We start from the raw sequence: 23,142 nt of genomic DNA, 5'->3' as shown, positions 1-23,142 counted from the left end.
ATGTCCTGTAGATGTCTATCATATCCAGGTGCTCTAGTGTTTTGTTTAAGGCCACTATGTCTTTGTTGATTCTCTGTTTGGATGACCGATCTAGAGCCGTCAGCGGTGTATTGAGGTCTCCAAGTATGATTGTATTTTTGTCAGTTTTTGTTTTAAGATCAATAAGTAGCTGTCTTATATATTTTGGTGCTCCTTGGTTTGGTGCATATATATTAAGAATTGTTATGTCTTCTTGATTCAGTGTCCCCTTAGCCATTATGAAATGGCCATTTTTGTCTCTGAGTACTTTTCCTGTCTTGTAGTCAGCATTATCCGATATGAGTATTGCTACACCTGCTTTTTTTTGGATGTTATTTGCTTGGAGTATTGTTTTCCAGCCTTTCACTTTGAATTTGTTTTTATCCTTGTTACTTAGATGAGTTTCCTGTAGGCAGCATACAGTTGGATTTTCTTTTTTAATCCATTCTGCTATTCTGTGCCTTTTTATTGGTGAGTTTAATCCGTTTACATTTAGTGTAATTATTGATACTTGTGAGTTCCCTATTGCCATTTTATATCTTGCTTTCTGTTAGTTTTGTGTCTTGTTTGATCCTTCTCTTTCGTTTTTCTATCTTTTGTTTTTATTTGGTTGTATTCCATACATCTTTCCTCTGTTGCTATCTTTTTTATCTCATGTGCTTCTGTGGTGGTTTTTTCAATGGTGGTTACCTTTGAGTAATGAAAAGGGTCCCTACCCTGTTCATTGTAGCGAACTATTTTGTGAGTACTTTTGCACTCCATCGTCCTTTGCTACTGTTAATCTCCATTTCCTCCCCCTCTTTCTTTTTGTTGTTGTCACAGTTTAAATTTGGTTTTATTGTGTTCTTCTTGGAGCTTTTACTTGTGGCTCTGTTTTTTTTTTGTTCTTTGTATCTGATTGGAGAACCCCCTTTAGTAATTCCTGGAGTGGGGGTTTTCTGATGATAAATTCCCTCATCTTTTCTGTATCTGTGAATGTTTTTATTTCTCCTTCATATTTGAAGATAGCTTTGATGGGTATAGTATTCGTGGCTGAAAGTTCCTCTCTTTCAGGACTTTAAATATTGGGGTCCACTCTCTTCTAGCTTGTAGAGTTTCTGCTGAGAAATCTGATGATAATCTAATGGGCCTTCCTTTATATGTTGTATTCTTCTTTTCCCTGGCTGCCTTGCGAATTTTTTCTTTGCTGTTGGTTTGTGTCAATTTCATTATGATATGCCTTGGAGTAGGTTTGTTGGGGTTAAGAAAACTTGGAGTTCTGTTTGCTTCTTGAACATGAGGCTTTAGTTCTTTCCACAGGCTTGGGAAGTTCTCATCTATTATTTGTTTGAGTATGTTCTCCATTCCATTTTCTCTCTCTTCTCCCTCTGATATACCTATTATTCTTATGTTATTCTTTTTGATGGAGTCAGATAATTCTTGTAGGGCTATCTCATTTTTTTTTATTTTTAAGTCTCTTTCTTCTTCTCTCTGTTGTGCCTCAAGTTGCTTGTCTTCTATTTCACTAATCCTCTCTTCTATCTGACCTGTTCTATTAGCTAAGCTTTGTTACTTCGTTTTTCAGCTCGTGAATTGAGTTTTTCATCTCTGTTTGATTTGTTTTTATAGTTTCAATTTCCTTGGACATATATTCTTTGTGTTCATTGAGTTGTTTTCTGAGCTCCCTAAATTTCCTTTCTGTGTTTTCTTGTATATCTCGGAGGATTTTTAGGATTTCTATCTTGAATTCTCTGTCATTTAGCTCCAAGGTTTCCAATATATTAAATTTTTTCTCCATAGATTTTTCCTCATCTAGCTGTGTTACCTCTCTTTCTTTTGTATCCATGATATTCGATTTTCTCTTCCTTAATGGCATCTTTGGGTGTATTGCGAAGCATCTGGAAGCTCCAAGTATAGGTTTTTCTGTTTCTGGTTGAAGATCTTGTTGAGTTTTGGGGGAGATTTATCGGTATCGCTTCCTACCCCGCCATTACTCTGACGTCATCTCCACACTTAAATTTTAATAAAATAATTTACAATGTAATAAAAGATTTAAAATAAATCTGGAGCATAGACCAAGATTAAAATATTGGATTGTCAGCAATTTGTTTTGCCTGTCATTTTGGAGATAGCTTCGAAATAAAATTAATATTTTTAAGATGTTTTATGTTTTTGGGTTTATAATATATTATTCTTTTATATTAATTTTGGGGTTTGGGTTATGTAATAAAGGCACACTCTTCTATCATAAAAGCTCAAAATTTTTTTACTGATGACATCAGATCATTTACAATAACATGGATGGACCTTGATAACATTATAAGGTATGAAATAAGTAAATCAGAAAAACCTAAGAACTATATGAATCCATACATACATGGGACATAAAAATGAGACTCAGAGACATGGACAAGAATGTGATGGTAACATGGGGGGTGTTGGGGGGATGGGGCTAGGAAAGAGAGAGAGGGGGTGGGGGAGGGGAGGGGCACAAAGAAAACCAGATAGAAGGTGATGGAAGACGTTTTGACTTCGGGTGAGGGGTATGCAGCATAATCAAATGTCAAAATAATCAGGAGAGGCCCTGGCCACTTGGCTCAGCGGTAGGTGTCCGCCTGGCGTGCGGGGGACCCAGGTTCGATTCCCGGCCAGGGCACAAAGGAGAAGCGCCCATTTGCTTCTCCACCACCACCCCCCTTCCTCTCTGTCTCTCTCTTCCCCTCACACAGCCAAGGCTCCATTGGAGCAAAGATGGCCCGGGCGCTGGGCATGGCTCCTTGACCTCTGCCCCAGGCACTAGAGTGGCTCTGGTAGTGGCAGAGCGATGCCCCGGAGGGGCAGAACATCGCCCCCTGGTGGAAAGAGCGTTGCCCCTGGTGGGCGTGCCGGGTGGATCCCGGTCGGGCACATGCGGGAGTCTGTCTGACTGTCTCTCCCTGTTTCCAGCTTCAGAAAAAAAAAAAATCAGATGTTTTCTCTCAACATATGTACCCTGATTTATCAATGTCACTGTATTAAATTTAATAATAATAAAATCAAACTTTTTGTATATTATTATCTCTTTTAAATATTCACAATTCCTTCACTTCAACCTTAAATCTTATATTGTAGAATACACAATATACATATTACTCTATTTGTAGTACAATATATTTTTAAAATAACATATACACAGCTGTCTGAGTAGGAAATTATCTTGGTGGATTATTTTTACAATTCCTAAAGGTTCAGGAAAAAGTAACTGCTAAAGAAAGCAAAACAAAATAACTTTGTGTTTCTCACTTTCTTTGCTTAAAACATCAGTGTGTATACAGATGAGCCCGGGCTCACCAACTTGAGCATAGGGTCACTGGCTTGAGCGTGGGATCATTGGCATGATCACATGATCTCTTGCTTGTGCCCAAAGGTCATTGGCTGGAAGCACAAGGTGCGACCTTGAGCCCAAGATTCAGGCTTCAGCAAGAGATCACCAGCTTGGCTGGAGCCCCCTGGTCAAGGCGCATATGAGAAAGCAATCAATGAACAACGAAAGCGCTGCAACTACTAGTTGATACTTCTCATCTCTTTCCCTTCCCCTTTCTCTGCTTCTCTGTTTCTTGATCTCTCTCACACACACACAAACACACACATACAAAAACAATTAGTGCATCAAAATACTTATATATTTTTAATACAAGTTTAAATCACTCTAGCTATGCTGAAACTCTTGCTATCAATTTAATGAATGCTGAAGTTAATGGAAAGTAACTGTGATTAGAAATTCAGTTTTAGGCCTGGCCAGAGAGTTTGGTTGTTTAGGGTATCATCCCGAAGCACAGAAGTTGCTAGTTCAATCCCCTGTCAGGGCACATCCAGGAACAATATTCTTGTTTCTCTCTCACTCTCTAACTTCCTCTCTCTAAAATCAATAAAATAAAACATTAAAAAAAAGAAATTCAATTTTATATCATCATTTTCTTGAAATACAATCATTGTTTTATAAAATAAATGTTTCTTTAAATTTGTATTAATGCTTACTTATCTCCTTTGTTGATTTTATTTCTATATAAAAATATATCTGAAGAAAAAGATTGTACTACTACAGGAAATAAAATAAATGGACTTCAAAACTCAGGAAAATATAAGAGTATTGGAGATTTCAGGGATAGGCGTAATTATTACGTCAGGCCCACAGTAGTCCTCAGGCAGTTGCTCTAGTACAAGTGCAGTCCTTGCCAGTGGTGGTTCACAGTGCTGCCCCCAAGTGATGAGATTCAAGTAATTTAACAAGCAGTTCTCTGCCCTAATATCAAGCATCATCGACGGTGTGATTTATCCTGAACCATCTTTTCACTGTAGGAGGGAATTAAAATGTGTATTCCATCAAAGGTATAATGAGTTTCATGAAATGAATTAATAAGTATAACAAGCATAGTTCTATCAGATTTTTCAACCTGTGAACAGAATGAACATTACTAGGGCTGCTTAGAATACACTGTTGTACAGATGAAAGTTAAAAAAGAGTAAGGAGTGAGAATTTGTGATTTCCACATTAGGCAGCTGAGGTCCACAACTAAGAACCCTGATTACAAGTGCTATTTTAACCGGTTCAATGAACTCAACAAATTTTAGGTATCAGTTCTGCCAAACCCATGAGAACTGGCTGAATACCACAACTGCTGACCCTTACCCCCATAAAGAAAACTATTCAAATATCCAAATGTAACACATAGTTCTGACACTGGGTGGGCGTCCCAGAAGTATTTACTATGAAAAAGCACAATGGCCATCACTATTAGCTTTAGTCTGTCTGTTACGGCCAGTTTACTGAGCAATTTTGACTTCCTAAACTAAAAATATTATTGGAAAATTGTTTTACAGTAAATAGGGTAAAAATGCTTTTTAAAAATATCTTTGCCCTGGCCTGTTGTCTCAGTGGTAGAGCGTCAGCCTGGCGTGCGTGAGTCCCCCGTTCAATTCCCGGCCAGGGCACACAGGAGGAGCGCCCATCTGCTTCTCCACCCCTCTCCTTCTCCTTCCTTTCTGTCTCTCTCTTCCCCTCCCGAAGCCGAGGCTCCATTGGAGCAAAGATAGCCCGGGTGCTGAGGTTGGATCTGTGGCCTCTGCCTCAGGCGCTAGAATGGCTCTGGATGCAACAGAGCAATGTCCCAGAGGGGCAGAGCATCACCCTTTGGTGGGCATGCCGGTTGGATCCTGGTCGGGTGCATGCAGGAGTCTGTCTGACTGCCTCCCCGTTTCCAGCTTCATAAAAATGCAACAAAAAATTTCTTTTTGGGGGGAACTAAAGATAGCAGTGGAGTATGCGGACTCACAGACACCCAGCTCTCACCACCAAACTGGAATATAAATCAATTTAGGAAAAATCAGCATGAGAAAACAACTGTGGACTACAAGAACAGCTCTCTAAAACCAAGGAGCAAAGAAGAAGGCACAGCAAACCTGGTAGGGACTTACTGAATCTCCCTTGCTTACAAGAACAGAGGAGAGGGGGTGAGACTGAGAGCCCAAAGAGTATCTCACTCCAGGGAAAAGAGCAGAAAATACTGCTCACAGCCACTTGCCTGGCGACCAGGGAGCAAGGTGTGTTGAAAAGACCAGCTTATCTCCCAAGTGGGAAGGAGAGACAGAGGGACAGACTGTGAGGGGCTAAGGAATGCAGGAGACGACCTAAAAAACTGACTCATCCGTGCTGGAGGCGGCCATAGCTGGGGAAGGGAATGATCCTTCCACAAAACAGTACTGAATTGCTTCCAGATCAGAGATCTCTAGACATCTCTCTGACTCCAATCAGCGAAACAAGACACAGATGAAGCCTGACCTGTGATGGCGCAGTGGATAAACCGTCAACCTGGAATGCTGACGTCGCTGCTTCAAAACACTGGGCTTGCCTGGTCAAGGCACATATAGAAGTTGATTCTTCCTGTTCCTCCCTCCCTCTTCTCTCTCTCTCTCTCTCATTCTCTCTCCTCTCTAAAAAGTTATAAAGAAAAGTTTAAAAAAATTAAAAAAAAACCCAGCTGGAAACAAGAAGTGGGGAGGAGGGGCAGTAACTCCAGTCTCCATGGAGATCTGAGGTACACCTCCCCCTACCAAAGTTGAGAAAACACTCTGCCCCCAGAGAGATTAGTTGGTGGAAGAGGCCTTCAGAGTCTCAGGTTACACCCACCACATTCCTGGATACAGTTGCAAGGAAGCGCCTTACTGAGATCAGTAAACAAGACTATCACCTCTTAAGAAAGAAACAAATCAAGACTTCAAAGCTGCCCAATTCCAAAAGTGGATTACAAATAATAGCTGATACCAACCCAAGAAGACCTAGAAATGACACAATTGAAAACTGGAGGCAGTCAACACCAAGCCTAGACTCAAACAACTCTACAATAAAACACCCACACACAGATAATGAGAAGACAAAGAAGTGCAAGCCAAATGAAACCACAAGAGAAACTTTTAGGAGATGAACTGAGTGATCTGGAAATAATCACACTTCCAGATGCAGAGTTCAAAATAATTATTGTAAAAATGCTTAGGGATCTTACAACAACAATGGATGGTCATTATGAACACCTAAATAAAGAAATAGCAAGTATAAAAAAGGATATTGAAATATTAAAAAAGAATCAGTTGGAGATGACAAATACAATATCAGATATAAGGACCACAATGGAAGGAATTAAAACAGGATGGATAGAGCTGAGGATCGAATCAGCGCGTTGGAGGACAACTTGAATGAAGGCAACAAAGCAGAGAAGAAAAAAGAAAAGAGACTCAAAAAGTCTGAGGAAACTCTTAAAGAGCTCTGTCACAACATGAAGAGAAATAACATCTGCATCATAGGAGTTCCTGAAGAAGAAGAAAGAGAACAAGGAGTAGAGACTTTGTTCAATCATATCATAGCTGAAAACTTCCCTAAATTAATGCAGGAGAAACTCTCACAAGTTCAAGAAGCACAGAGGACTCCATTAAAGAGAAACCCAAAGAAACCTACACCAAAACACATCATAACTAAAATACCAAATCTAAGTGATAAAGAGAAAATATTAAAAGCTGCAAGAGAAAAAAAGCTATCACCTACAAAGGAGCCTCCATAAGGATGACATCCGACTTCTCAACAGAAACACTTGAGGCCAGAGGCAATGGCAAGAAATATTCAAAGTAATGCAGAACAAGAACCTACAACCAAGACTACTTTATCCAGCAAGGCTCCATTTAAAATCAAAGGAGAAATAAAGAGCTTCCCACAGAAAAAACAACTCAAGGAATTCATTACAACCAAACCAATGCTGCAGGAAATGTTAAGGGGCCTGTTGTAAAGAGATCAAAGTGGGAAAAGAATATAGCAAAAAAGAAATACAGCTATAAAGAATAAAATGGCAATAAACAACTACATATCAATAATAACCATACATGTAAATGGATAAAAATTATCCAATCAAAACATATAGGGTACCTGCATGGATAAGAAAAAAGGACCTGTACATATGCTGTCTACAAGAGACAAACCTTAGAATAACAGATACACATAGATTGAAGGGAAAAGGATGGGAAAAAAAAACCATTTCATGCAAAAGGAAATGAAAAAAAAGCTGGGGTAGCAATACTTATATCAGACAAATTGGACTTTAAAACAAAGGATATAGTAAGAGATAAAGAAGGCCACTACATAATGATAAAGGGAGTAATCCAACAGGAAGATATAACTATTATAAATATCTATGCACCTAATATAGGAGCACCTAAATATATAAAGCAGACTTTGATGGATTTAAAGGGCGAGATCAATAGCAATATTATAATAGCAGAGGATTTCAATACCCCACTAACATCACTAGATAGATCCTCAAGAAAGAAAATTAACAAAGAAACAGCAGACTTATTAAACACACTAGATCAACTCAATTTAATAAATATCTTCAGAACCTTTCACCCTAAAGCAGCAGAATATGCATTCTTTTCAAGTGCTCATGGTACATTCTCTAGGATAGACCACATGATAGGGCACAAAAGTGGTCTCAACAAATTTAAGAAGATTGAAATCATATCAAGCACTTTCTCCAATCACAACGGCATGAAACTAGAAATGAACCACAACAGAAAAGCTCAAAAATTCTAAAACACAAGGAAACTAAATAGCAGGTTGTTAAATAACGAATGGATTAAGAATGAGATAAAGAAGAAATAAAAAACATTCCTAGAAACAAATGACAATGAGTATAGAACAACTCAAAATTTATGGGACAAAACAAAAGCAGTACTGAGAGGGAAGTTCATAGCACTACAGGCATAGTTTAAAAAACTAGAAAAAGCTCAAATAAACAACTTAACCCTGCATCTAAAAGAACTAGAAAAAGAACAGCAAGTAAAGCCCAAATGTAGTAGAAGGAAGGAAATAATAAAGATCAGAGCAGAAATAAATGACATAGTGACTAGAGAAACATTACAGAGGATCAATGAAACTAGGAGCTGGCCCTGGCCCGTTGGCTCAGCGGTAGAGCGTCGGCCTGGCGTGCGGAGGACCCGGGTTCGATTCCCGGCCAGGGCACACAGGAGAAGCGCGCCCATTTGCTTCTCCACCCCTCCGCAGCGCTTTCCTCTCTGTCTCTCTCTTCCCCTCCCGCAGCCAAGGCTCCATTGGAGCAAAGATGGCCCGGGCGCTGGGGATGGCTCTGTGGCCTCTGCCTCAGGCGCTAGAGTGGCTCTGGTCGCAACATAACGACACCCAGGATGGGCATAGCATCGCCCCCTGGTGGGCAGATGTCACCCCATGGTGGGCGTGCCGGGTGGATCCCGGTCGGGCGCATGCGGGAGTCTGTCTGACTGTCTCTCCCTGTTTCCAGCTTCAAAAAAATGAAAAAAAAAAAACAAAAAAAAACTAGGAGCTGGTTCTTTGAAAAGGTAAACAAGATCGATGAACCTTTAACTAGACTCACCAAGAAAAAGAGAGAGAGGACTCAAATAAATAAAATTAGAAATGAGAGTGGCAAATAACAACTGACACAACAGAAATACAAAATACTGTAAGATAGTACTATGAGGAACTGTATGCCAAAAAACTAGACAACCTAGGTAAAATGGACAAATTCCTTGAAACATACAATTTTCCAAAAATCAATCTGGAAGAATCAGAAAACCTGAACAGACCAATTACACCAAATGAGATTGAAACAGTTAACAAAAAACACCCAACAAAGAAAAGGCCAGGGCCTGATGACTTCACAAGTGAATTCTACCAAATATTCAAAGAACTAACTCCGATCCTTCTCAAACTATTTTTAAAACTTCAGAGGAAGGAAGACTTCCAAGCTCATTTTATGAGGCGAGCATAATTCTGACTCCAAACCCAGGCAAAGACAACACAAAGAAAGAAAATTACAGACCAATATCTCTGATGAATATAGATGCTAAAATCCTCAACAAAATATTAGCAAACCGGATCCAACAATATATGGAAAAAATCATACACCATGATCAAGTGGGATTTATTCTGGGGAGCCAAGGCTGGTATAATATTTGTAAACCAATCAATGTGATTCATCACATAAACAAAAGGAAGGAGAGAAACCACATGATCATTTCAATAGATGAAGAAAAAGCATTTGATAAAATCCAGCATCCATTCATGATCAAAACTCTCAGCAAAGTGGAAATACAGGAAACATACCTCAACATGATAAAAGCCATCTATGAGAAACTCACAGCCAACATCATACTCAATGGGCAAAAATTAAAAGCAATACACTTAAGATCAGGAACAAGGCAGGGGTGCCCCCTTTCACCACTCTTATTTAACATACTCTTGGAAGTCCTAGCCACAGCAATCAGACAAGAAGAAGAAATAAAAGGCATTCAAGTTGGAAAAGAAGAAGTAAAACTATCATTATTTGCAGATGATATGATATTGTATATAGAAAACCCTAAGTCTCAGTCAAAAAACTACTGAACCTGATAAATGAATTCAGCAAAGTGGCAGGATATAAAATCAATACTCAGAAAACAGAGGCATTTTTATATGCCAACAATGAACAGTCAGAAAGAGAAATTAAGGAAACAATCCCCTTCACTATTACAACCAAAAAAATAAAGTACCTAGGAGTAAACTTAACCAAGGAGAATAAAGACTTGTACTCAGAAAATTACAAAGCATTGATAAAAGAAATCAAGGAAGATACAAACAATTGGAAGCATATACCGTGCTCATGGTTAGGAAGAATAAACATCATTAAAATGTCTATATTACCCAAAGCAATCAATAAATTCCATGCAATACCAAATAAAATACCAATGACATACTTCAAAGATATGGATTACATATTCCAAAAATTTATATGGAACCAAAAAGAACACAAATAGCATCAGCAATCTTAAAAAAGAAGAATAAAGTGGGATGTATCACACTTCCTGATATCAAGTTATACTACAAGGCATTGTACTCAAAACAGCCTGGTACTGGCATAAGAACAGTATATACATCAATGGAACAGAACAGAGAACCCAGAAATAAACCTACAGCTCTATGGACAACTGATATTTGAGAAAGAGGTAAGGAAATACAATGGAGTAAAGACAGCCTCATTAACAAATGGTTTGGGGAAAATTGGACAGCTATCTGCAAAAAAAATGAAACTAGACCACCAACTTACACCAGTAACAAAAATAAACTTAAAATAGATAAAAAAAAAACTTAAATGTAAGCCATGAAACCATAAGCATCTTAGAAGAAAACATAGGCAGTAAGCTTTCTGACATCTCTCAGAGCAATATATTTGCTCTTTTATCTCCACGAGGAAATGAAATAAAAGACAGGATAAACAAATGGGACTATATCAAACTAAAAAGCTTTTGTACTGCTAAAGACAATAAGAACAGAATAAAAAGACAAACTACACAATGGGAGAACATATTTGACAATATGTCTGATAAGGGGTTAATAACCAAAATTTATAAAGAACTTGTAAATCTCAACACCAGGAAGATTAACAATCCAATCAAAAAATGGGAAAAAGAAATGAGTAGACACTTCTCCAAAAAGGACATACAGATGGTCAATAGGCATATGAAAAAATGCTCAACATCATTAATCATTAGAGAAATGCAAATTAAATCCACAATGAGATATCACCTCACACCAGCCAGAATGGCGCTCATCAACAAAACAACACAGAATAAGTGCTGGCGAGGATGTGGAGAAAAGGGAACCCTCCTGCACTGCTGGTGGGAATGCAGACTGGTGCAGCCACTGTGGAAAACAGTACAGAGATTCCTCAAGAAATTGAAAATCGAGGCCCTGGCCGGTTGGCTCAACGGTAGAGCGTCGGCCTAGCGTGCGGAGGACCCGGGTTCGATTCCCGGCCAGGGCACACAGGAGAAGCGCCCATTTGCTTCTCCACCCCTCCGCCGCGCCTTCCTCTCTGTCTCTCTCTTCCCCTCCCGCAGCCAAGGCTCCATTGGAGCAAAAATGGCCCGGGCGCTGGAGTTGTCTCTGTGGCCTCTGCCTCAGGCGCTAGAGTGGCTCTGGTCGCAACACGGCGACGCCCAGGATGGGCAGAGCGTCGCCCCATGGTGGGCGTGCCAGGTGGATCCCGGTGGGGCGCATGCGGGAGTCTGTCTGACTGTCTCTCCCTGTTTCCAGCTTCAGAAAAATGCAAAAAAAAAAAAAAAAAAAAAAAAAAGAAATTGAAAATCGAACTGCCTTTTGACCCAGCTATTCCACTTTTAGGAATATACCCCAAGAACACCATAGAACGGCTCCAAAAGGAGAAATGCACCCCCATGTTTGTGGCAGCATTGCTCACAATAGCGAAGATCTAGAAACAGCGCAAGTGTCCGTCAGAGGACGAGTGGATTAAAAAGCTTTGCTACATATATACTATGGAATACTACTCAGCCATAAGAAACGATGACATCGGAACATTTACAATAACATGGATGGACCTTGATAACATTATATGGAGTGAAATAAGTAACAAAAAAAAATAAGAACTATATGAATCCATACATAGATGGGACATAAAAATGAGACTCAGAGACATGAACAAGAATGTGATGGCAACGAGGTTGGGGGGTGGGGGGGATGGGGCAAAAAAGGAAGGAGAGAGGGGGTGGGGGAGGGGAGGGGCACAAAGAAAACCAGATAGAAGGTGACAGAAGACAATTTGACTTTGGGTGAGGGGTATACAGCATAATCAAATGTCAAAATAATCAGGAGGTGTTTTCTCTCAACATATGTACCCTGATTTATCAATGTCACTGCATTAAATTTAATTTTAAAAAATGGAAAAATAATGTTAAAAAAAAAACACCTAAGGGGGAAAATACATTATAGGTACAAGTTATTTTAATCAAGGAAAGTATAATTAATAAAGACCATAATATCTGCTGTGCTTCCAACATAGATAACAATAAATGTTACTAATTCAGAGATCCTGGAAAAAAATATTTTTCAATTTGTTGGCAATTTATTTTATTTATTCATTTTAGAGAGAGAGAGTGAATGGGGGGAGGAGCAGGAAGCATCAACTCCAATATGTGCCTTGACCAGACAAGTGCAGTGTTTCGAACCGGTGACATCAGCATTCTAGGTTGACGTGTTATCCACTGAGCCATCACAGGTCAGGTCAATTTTTTGGCAATTTAAAGAAGTCATTCAATTAATGTATGGCTTTGTTGTTTACTTATTCTAATGTCAACAAACAAAAACGTCTAAAAAAGTCCATAAAAATTTAGATCAGTTGTGTACTTCTACAATGTGTCTGTAGAGTCGTGGTGTACTTTTGACCGGTCACAGGAAAGCAACAAAAGACGAAAGAAATGTGAAATATGCACCAAATAAAAGGAAAATCCTCCCAGGTTTGTAGGATGATGTGGCAGCATGTGCGCATGAGCAGATGATGACATAACACCGTGTATACAGCAGAGCAGCCCACGGCCATGTCGGTCAAGATATGGACAGTACAGAGGAAACTTCACTGTGTTCCTAAACTCGAATCCGAGACCAAAGTGCAACATGAATATCGGCACATTTATAACGAAGCGCCACCACATAGGAATAACATTACTCAGTGGGATAAGCAGTTGAAGGAAACCAGCAGTTTGGTGGAGAAACCCTGTTCTGGTAGGCCATCAGTCAGTGACCAATCTGTAGAGGCTATACGGGATAGCTACCTAAGGAGCCCTAAAAAATCTGTTCGTGAGCCCACATCGAACTGCACTAAATAGGTATGAAACTGGGAGAGTTTTCCTTTTATTTGGTGCAGATTTCACATTTCTATTGTCTTTTGTTGCTTTCCTGTGACGGGTCAAAAGTGCACCATGACTATACAGACACACTGTATAAAATGTTAGAAGGGTCTAACACTCAAAAACAGCAAATGCTAGCTTGGTACAACGTGAACAGTGTGACTTTGAACATTTCTTAGGGACACAGGACACACTCTAATTTCTGGCGTTGGTGGTTTTCTCTCCCTCCTTGAATAAAAAGCTATCTCATTTACACATATCACCTATCAGTAGGCAGCATTGTAGGGAGTAGCCTCAGATAACCTCAAGTTGTATCTGAATTAATCTGTGTGTGCATCCCCCCTCACTTGCTAAAGGCAGAGTAACCATTAAGCCACGTATTTCAGAAAAGGAAAATTAACTTAGTGTGTGGGTTGTTGGTGTTAGAAAAGGAAACGACCACACCTAGCTCAGGTAGCACTCTCCGCTCAGTTGGAATACGTCCTTCCTTTATCCAAAGACTCACATCAGGCAGAATTTTCTTCAAATGAGCCAGTGGGCAAAGAGCAGGGACTGCCACTCGTAATGCAATTGCATTTTTACAAGTTTTGTTTTACAAGTGTATAAAATTTAGTAGCACAATTTGGGCCCAAGCAACTTGTCTTTGAGAAGGAAATTAAGAGGGAATCAGAGTGGACCAAAGTAAATACTGTTTTACGCTATAAAGACCTTTTAATAGACCTTAAGTGCTCCTTTCCTTTCTAATCTCTGGTGAGAAACATTTAGAAAGATGAATTTGAGAAGAAATAATCAAGAATTAAATACAGCAGATAAGTTTCCTGCACCCATACTGCTCACAAAACTTAGGGGATATTTTATTGCTTCATATTCATTTTGAAATATCTCCTAATTTTGTGAGCAGTATTTTTTACTGACTAATTTTTAAGAATATAGTGATGCTTAGCAGCAGGGATGACTGTACTATTTATTTTTTAAAGACTAATTGAAGTATTTTTAAACCAAAGACTATTATTCCTTTTTTTTTTTTTTTTTTTTTTTTTGTATTTTTCCGAAGCTAAAAACAGCGAGAGACAGTCAGACACACTCCCGCATGTGCCCCATCGGGATCCACCTGGCACGCCCACCAGGGGGCGATGCTCTGCCCTTCCGGGGCATCTCTCTGTGGCGACCAGAGCCACTCTAGCGCCAGGGGCAGAGGCCAAGGAGCCATCCCCAGCGCCCGCGCCATCTTTGCTCCAATGGAGCCTCGGGTGCAGGAGGGGAAGAGAGAGACAGAGAGGAAGGAGAGGGGGAGGGGTGGAGAAGCAGATGGGCGCTTCTCCTGTGTGCCCTGGTCGGGAATCGAACCCGGGACTTCTGCACGCCAAGCCGACGCAGACTATTATTCTTATCGATATAAATTAACTTTTACAAAAGGTTCTAATTCAAATTTATGTTTCTTATTTCAACATATATATGTGTGTGATATTGATATATATGTGTAAATATAACTTATATTCTGTTGTCAAATAGCTTGTCAATTCCTAGAACCTATAAGGAAAATAGTTTTGTGTAGAGAATTTTTTTTTTTCTGAAGCTGGAAACGGGGAGAGACAGTCAGACAGACTCCCGCATGCACCCAACCAGGATCCACCCGGCACACCCACTAGGTAGGGGTTGATGCTCTGCTCCTCCGAGGCATCGCTCTGTTGCGACCAGAGCCACTCTAGCGCCTGGGGTAGAGGCCAAGGGGCCATCCCCAGCGTCCGGGTCATCTTTGCTCCAATGGAGCCTCTGCTGCTGGAGGGGAAGAGAGAGACAGAGAGGAAGTAGAGGGGGAGTGGTGGAGAAGCAGATGGGCGCTTCTCCTGTGTGCCCTGTCTGGGAATCAAAACCGGGACTTCTGCACACCAGTCCAATGCTCTACCACTGAGCCAACCGGCCAGGGCAGAGAATATTTTTTAAATGACACCAAAACAAGCATTTTTAAATTAAAAGGTTTTAATTTTTTTGTTTAAAATAATTATTTTACAATGGGGATTATTGACTGCTTTGACGATAAGTTACACAAACATCTCAACTAGTACACAATTCTTAACATATGTACCAAAAACGTAATCATGTAGTTAATGACTACTTTCTAAACCTTATTCCAGTGACTTTCCAGTTTAAAATTTGGAGGCTAATTGTTTCTAATAGAGTATCAATATCTTCAAATATTGATACCTTTTATATCAAAGTTCTACTCAGATATTAATATCATATATACTACATAAGCAAATTCAACCTTTCACAGCACATTCACAAAGTTACTAGGAAAACTGGACTACCACACCAAAGATGTTACAGAGTACACAAAATTCTGAAAGGCGGAGCCAAGGTCACGGAGTGGTTTTCTTTAGAAAACAATTCTACCAAAAACATAGGAATAGAAGTAATATTAAATGTTCAAGACATATTAAATCCATGACTAGCTCCAAATTGCCAGTTAGTATGCTGCATTTTATGGGATATTAAAACTGTTCCCATCTCTGGAATACTAAGCTGATTCTCAAGACAATAAAAGCCTCATGTATTCATATCCCGCTATTTTCTGGTTGTACCAAAAGATAAACAACCAGCAAGTGATTCACCTCTTTAAAGAAAGTATTTATATTTTAAAAATGGGATGAAGTGAAATTACCCTCCTTCTTAGAAATGCTTCTAGAGATACTAAAAAATCTTACATTTACAAAATAGTTAATAATAATATTCCTGGAGAAGGATCCAAGATGGCAGCAGAGTAGGTGGATGTCACACTCGCCTCCTCCAGGACCAAACTAGAGTCACAACTAAATTTAAGAACAACCATCCTGAAAACCCACTTCAGGACTTAAAGAAGAAGGGTCTTCTAACCAAGGATTCACAGAAGAAGCCACATTAAAACAAGTAGAAAGGGCAGAGACGTGAAAAGGGCTGGCCCTGCTCGCAAGAGCAGCCGCGAAGCTTCTGGGGGGCTATTGCAGCTGCAAGAGAGTAACACTGAGAAGTGTGGGGCTGAAAACCCAAGCTGGAATCCCCCGCCTAGAGCATCAGGAATGTGAAGAGGTGCCCACATAGCATTTGACTGAAGAGCTGTGAGGTTTCTGTCTGCCAGAAAGAGACAGGAATTCACAGAGACATGGGATCCCTCATAATGGGCCAATGTATAGAGTCTTGGTAACAGCCACTTATCCTGGGATTCTGTGAAAAGAAGGATGAGTTGACTAGAGATGTATGAGGAGAGTCTGAAGTTTGCGACTCTGGTGAGAGACACAGTGGGGGACAGCCACCATGACTTCTTTAATGAATTATTGTCCAATACTGAAGCTATCAACTTTCATGGGTGGAGCACTCCCATCTGTGAGGCATCAGCTTGAGGGAAAATAACAGCCACACAACTTCAGGAATCCCTCTTGCCCACCCTAAAAAGATTAGGCCCTACTGTGGAATTGGTGGCCTTGGCCAGGAAATAGAGTTCTAGACAGATTAAGGGTCTGACTATGACTCATTTGTTTTTCTTTGAGGTAGGAGCTATTCGCTGACTTTCCCAAGAATCTTACTGCTGCTTCCCTTTAACAGGAGATGCAGTAGAACTGCCCTGCTGGCTGGTGGCACAACAACTCTCCAGTGGCTCTTTCAGTGGATGAGACTAACAAGGAGCTGGCAGATCTCAGGGTGCCTTCAGTCTTTTGCTGACCGGCCCCAAGTCAAGTTGACCTTGATGTACAGCTTGGTCCTTACACACACACCTAAGTCCAGCAGAGGCAGCCACAAACTGTGGATTGCTCATAGCTCCATGCAGGTTGCTGAGAGCCAGTCACAGGCTGCATCTTACATTGGTCGGCACCGGTTCTCTCCTAAGAAGCTCAGAACCAAAACAGCTAAGGGCCAATTTCAGACATCAGAGTAGTATCCAATTAACTGTACAGGCAACATTTTCAAAGGAGAGCTCACCAGGCACCATACACAGCTGAAGTGGATTCTGCTGCCCAGGGTCAGCACCTGCACAGCAACTTGCATGCTTTGGTTAAGGTAGAGCCTCACAGACAGACAGCCTGAGGGTCAGTCCCATACACAGTGGGCCAAATAGCTACAAGATGAATTACAATTGGAAATGAATAAAAATTTGGGGTAGCGATATTTATATCTGACAACATAGACTTTAAAATAAAGGCTATCAAAAGAGGTAAAGCAAAACACTACATAATGATAAAGAAAGAAATCCAAGAGGATATAACCCTTGTAAACATTTATGCACCCAATGTAGGAAAACCTAAATATGTAAAGCAATTTTTTTTATTTTTTACAGGAACAGAGAGAGGGTGAGAGAGAGGGATAGATAGGGACAGAGAGACAGGAACAGAGAGAGATGAGAAGCATCAATCATCAGTTTTTTGTTGCGACACCTTAGTTGTTCATTGATTGCTTTCCCATATGTGCCTTGACTGCGGGTCTTCAGCAGACTGAGTAACCCCTTGCTCGAGCCAGCGACCTTGGGTCCAAGCTGGTGAGCTTTTTGCTCAAACCAGATGAGTCTGCGCTCAAGCTGCCGACCTCGAGGTCTTGAACCTGGGTCTTCTGCATCCCAGTCTGACACTCTATCCATTGCGCCACGCCTGGTCAGGCTGTAAAACATATGTTGATAGACATAAAGGCAGATATTGATAGCACTATAGGCATAGCGGGGGATTTAGCACCGCTTTGACATCAATGAATAGAATTTCGAGACAGAATATCAACAATGAAAGTGCTGCTTTAAATGGCATATTATATCTACTGAATTTAATTAATAGCATCAGAGCATTTCATCCCAAACAGCATAATAAAGATTTATTTATTTATTTATTTATTTCTATTTTTCTGAAGTGAGAAGTAGGATGGCAGAGACACTCACTCCCTCCTGCACCCGACCAGGATCTACCTGGCAAGTCCTAGGGGACAATGCTCTGCCAATCTGGGGATAAATAACATGTTATCAACTAGTGAGATCAAGAAAGAAATCAAAAGATACTTTGAAACAAATAAAATTAAGAACTCAATAACCCTAAATTTATGGGACAGCTGTGAAAGCAGCCCTAAGAAGGAAATTTATAGCAATACAGGCCTAACTCAAGAAAAGAGAAAAATCTCAAATGAACAATCTAACCTTACACTTAAAGGAACTTGAAAAAGAACAACAAGCTAAGCGAGTAGAAGGAAGGAAATAATAAAGATCAGAGCAGAAATAAATAAAATAGAGACAATATATATATAGTCATAATATATATATACAGTTATAGATATAGATATAGATATATACAAAAGATCAATGAAACCAAGAACTAGTTCTTTGAAAAGATAAACAAGATTGACTAACCTGTAGCCAGATTCATCAAGGAAAAAAAGAGGACCCGAAAAAATAAAAATCAGAGATGAAAGAGAAAACATAACGACAGACAACAAAGAATTACACACCATTCTAAGAAAATATTATGAACAATAATGTGCCAAAAAATGGGAGAATCTGGATAAAATAAATAAATTTCTAGAAACATACAATCTTCCAAAACTGAATCAGGAAAATCAGAGAATCTAAATAGAATACAGCTAGTGAAATTGAAGCAGAAATCAAAAACTCCCAACAAACAAAAGTCCTGGACTGGGTGACTTCATAGGTAAATGCCATCCAACATTCAAAGAATTAACACCTGTCCTTCTCAAAGGATTCTCAAATTTGAACAAGAGGGAAGACCCCAACTTTATTTTATGAGGCCATCATTATCCTAATTCCAAAACCAGATAAAGACACTAAAAAAAATTATAAGTTTGTATCCCTGATGTACCTAGATGCTAAATTAATCAGCAAAATATTAGCAAACTAGATCCCACATACATTAAGAAGGCCATAAAACACAATTACGTGGGATTTTTTTCAGGGGATGTTCAGTTGGTACAACATCTGCAAATCAATAAACACAATACACCACATAAACAAAATAAAGAATAAAAATCACATCATCATATCAATAAAGGCAGAATAGCATTTGATAAAATCCACCACATATTTATGAAAATAACTCTCAGTAATGTGGGAATAGAGGGGAAAACCTCAATCTAATAAAGGCCATATATGACACCCCATAGCCAACATCATATTCAAGGGGCAAAAACTACAAGTGTTTCCCTTAAGATCAGGAACAAGACAGGAATGTACGCTATCACCACTCTTATTCAGTGTACATCTGGAAGTCCTAGCCATAAAAATAAGACAAGAAGAAGATATAAAAGGCATCCAAATTGAAATGGAAGAAGTAAAACAGTTACTTTTTGGAGATAACATGATATAATATAAAAAGAAGATTACACACACATACACGCACACACACACACAACACTAGAACAGATAAATGAATTCAGCAAAGTATCAGAATACAAAATAAATATCCAGAAATCAGTTGCAGCATTATTATTATTATTATTATTATTATTATTATTATTTGTATTTTTCCGAAGTTAGAAGCCAGGAGGCAAACAGATTCTAGCATACGCACCACGGAGATCCACCCAGCATGCCCACCAGGAGGCGATGCTCTGCCCATCTGGGGCATTGCTTGTTGCAGCCTGAGCCATTCTAACACCTGAGGCAGAGGCCATTGAGCCATCCTCAGAGCCTGAGCCAACTTTGCTCCAATGGAGCCTTGGCTGTGGGAGGGGAAGAGAGAGACAGAGAGGAAGGAGAGGGGGAGTGGTGGAGAAGCAGATGGGAGCTTCTCCTGTGTGTGCTGGGTGCGAATTGAACCTGGGTTTCCACATGCCAGGCCAACGCTCTATTGCTAAGCCAACCAGCCAGAGCTTGTTGCATTTTTATATACCAATAATGACCTATTAGGACGGGAAACCAAGAAAACAATACCATTCACAATTGCTTCAAAATGAATAAAATACCTAGGAATGAATTTAACCAGGTATATAAAAGACTCGTACCCAGAAAACTATAGGATACTAAAGAAAGAAATTAAAGAAGATACAAAACAGTGAAATATATATCATGTTCATGCATTTAAAGAATAAACATCATTTAAATGTCCATATTACCCAGAGTTTTCCCACATAATTGATCCGCAATGTGTCCTGGGCAGAGAGACTTTTTTAAGCTTTCCGAGTGCTTCTAATACACAGGTAAGGTTGAGAACCTCTTCATTAGAGACTCTTCACTCCCACAGTCCGTTTCGACATGGAAACTTAAAAAGATAAAAGCAAAAAAATTGTATTTACTTAAGAAATGTGAAGTTTCAGTAAATCAGCCTATTAAAGATATCCAAAATTGCCTAAGACTTCAGTCAAGGGCTTGATGCCTGGCTAACAAACAAGATGATCTGTGGTTTAAAAGCACAGAAGCAATTTTTCTAATACCAACACTGGAGGAAAATTAGCTTGACTATAAGTAATAATTTTAACAAATTTTATTTGGGTTTAACTTGGGTTATTTTTTATACTTGTATATTGCTATAATATATGCAGGGAGAACATTCAAGATAACTAATGATACGTTTTCGGCGAATGTTGAAGAGAGCTAGAACTGGAGGAATTTGAGTTTGTTAAAGCAAAGTCTAAGTTTAAGGAACAAAGGCAACTCTGCTATTCTATAATGTAGTAATAATACATGCCTGACAGCGAATAGTGTAACTCAGAATAAACTATTTTACATATTTTAAGACTTTGCAAACTTCTATTCAAGAACAGAATTTAACATACTATACTGACTTCCAAAAACCATGCAAAATAGAGTGACTACACTCATTTTTCTTTCTTTTTTTCCCCCCTTAATCTGCAATGCTTTTATCATTTCCAGGCTCATCTATGAAAGGTTACACTGAAATGAATTCTTTGTAAATTGTAACACTGCTGCCCTCCTGTGGACTGTTAGGGCATTTAACAAGCCCTTTCTTAGCCTTTCAAAATGTCTTTATTCAGAGGTTTATCATTTATTCCCAAAGGTTATTTATAATTTCTTTATCTGGTATCAACTGGTCCTTTTTTGGTTTCCTTTTTTGAAATTAACATTTTTAAATGACTAAACTCTGCCCCTTATTGCTTAATATGGAGACGTACAACATTGGAGTCTGAGGTCAAACATTTTCCTTCCCTTTCATTTGCATACCAGCAGAAAGGGAACAATTACCCTATGTATAATTCACGTACAAAAAGTTACTAACCCAGAAAATTCACTTGCTAGCCCTAAAAAACCTACACAAAAAAGGTAATGTCGATTTTTGCAGGAGGAGCCACAGATAATTTATGCAGCTATTAAAAACACTTAATTATTGTATGTTACAGGGGGAAGCCTAGTACCGAATATCAGAAACAAACAACAGCTCTGCTATCCTGGGACATAGGTTGCAGCTTGTGGCTTCAAGTCTGTAATCTACTGACATTTGGATAAGATGGGTAGGTTTTCCAGCTTTGAGATATAATTGATGTATCTCATTGTGTAGAATGATAGCAGAGAAAAATAGATTCTGTTGTCACAGTAAATGCCAACATTGAGCCACAGATATTTCTGTTAGGTCACTTTTATAAAAGTAAGAATGAAGAGAAATGATAACTCCCCTCACTGAGTCCCATTCACTGTCTCCTTACTTGTACCTTCTATAATTAAGTGTCATATGGAGTGCCTGGGTTTCATAATCAAAGACACTATGGTGTTATTTTGTTGACAGAGATAATCATGGCCAATTCAATGCCAACAGAAGACCCCAGTTTGAGGTGCGGTGAGGGGAAGGAATTTATTCAGTGAAAACTGCTCAACCCTGAAACAGCACGGCTGTGGGACAGCACAGGTGTGAGATAGTTTAATCGTGAAATAGCAGGACTACATAACAGCTCAACTGCTGGACAGCAGGACTGTGGGACAGCAGGACTGGGAGATGGCCCACAATGCGACCCTGGCAACCTCGGTCCAAGTGATTTATCTCCAGCAGGAAAAAGGAAGTCTTCAGTGAAAACTGAAAATGTCCTTCCCCCTAATAGGTGTGAAGCCGGCTCATGTAGGAAGACTTCTCTCCCTGGCCTGGATTGCTATGTTCCCAAGAAAATGAGGGCTCCAAATCCACAGTTTGATTGGTCGAAAACACACTGTCTTGATTAGTCAGAATTTAACCACACTGATTGATCAGGAAATGCAAATGTGGATAAACCTGCACCGATCCCATTAGACTGGGAAAGTCTCAGTTCTATTGAACCTCTCTTATGAGGGTCAAGATGGCAGTATCACTGTGCGGGAGGCTTGGCAGCCCAGTCTCTGGGTTTTTCCTGTAATGCCGAGGGCATGAGGGGCCTCTGTAAACATAGGCTACTAGGCTGTGGTTATGAATCTGGCTCATTTTTAATGTTCTAGAATTGAGATTGCTTCACCACAAAAGTCTCCCTCCTATTAATTCTTCCTTCTCATCCAACCAATCATGGCATTAATTACATCCACTAATTTGACACTTAAACACTCTTGGGCGCTGGCAGGGTACAGTTGATCAGTTGATTCCCAGTCAGGGCACATACAAGAATCAACCAATGATGGCATTAATAAGTGGAACAATAAAGCCGTCGTTTCTCTCTTTTCCTTCTCTCTCTCCCCCTTCCTCTCTCTCTAAAAATCAATAAAACAAAGTGTTTTAATTTAAAACATGTTTGTACTTATCTTTTTCAAGCATATGTATTTTGTCTTCAATAAAACATTTAGTTCCGAAATGGCAAGGGCTGCATCGATTGAGGCCCAGTATACTTAATGGCATAGTATTTAATAATTCAACAACACGGGGTCCTCTCAAGGGAACAGGGGGCAGTCATTTACTTTTGGGCAAAGGGTGCAATGGACAAACCATTCTGTGTTTTGAAACCTAGGAGGCCTTGAGAGGGAGAATTCAGAAGCAGACA

General features: G+C 39.6%; 1 protein-coding gene across 1 annotated transcript in view; it reads left to right on the top strand.

Annotated features, from left to right (window-relative positions):
* Positions 1-23,142, top strand: part of LOC136392017 (membrane cofactor protein-like) — a 284,107-nt gene that overhangs the window by 260,814 nt on the left and 151 nt on the right. The gene's annotated exons all lie outside the window — the stretch shown is intronic.

Source organism: Saccopteryx leptura, chromosome 2 (assembly GCF_036850995.1).
Source record: "Saccopteryx leptura isolate mSacLep1 chromosome 2, mSacLep1_pri_phased_curated, whole genome shotgun sequence".
NCBI classification, from domain to species: Eukaryota; Metazoa; Chordata; class Mammalia; order Chiroptera; family Emballonuridae; genus Saccopteryx; species Saccopteryx leptura.
Note: the sequence above shows the minus strand (reverse complement) of the source record. Positions and strands in the feature narration are given on the sequence as shown.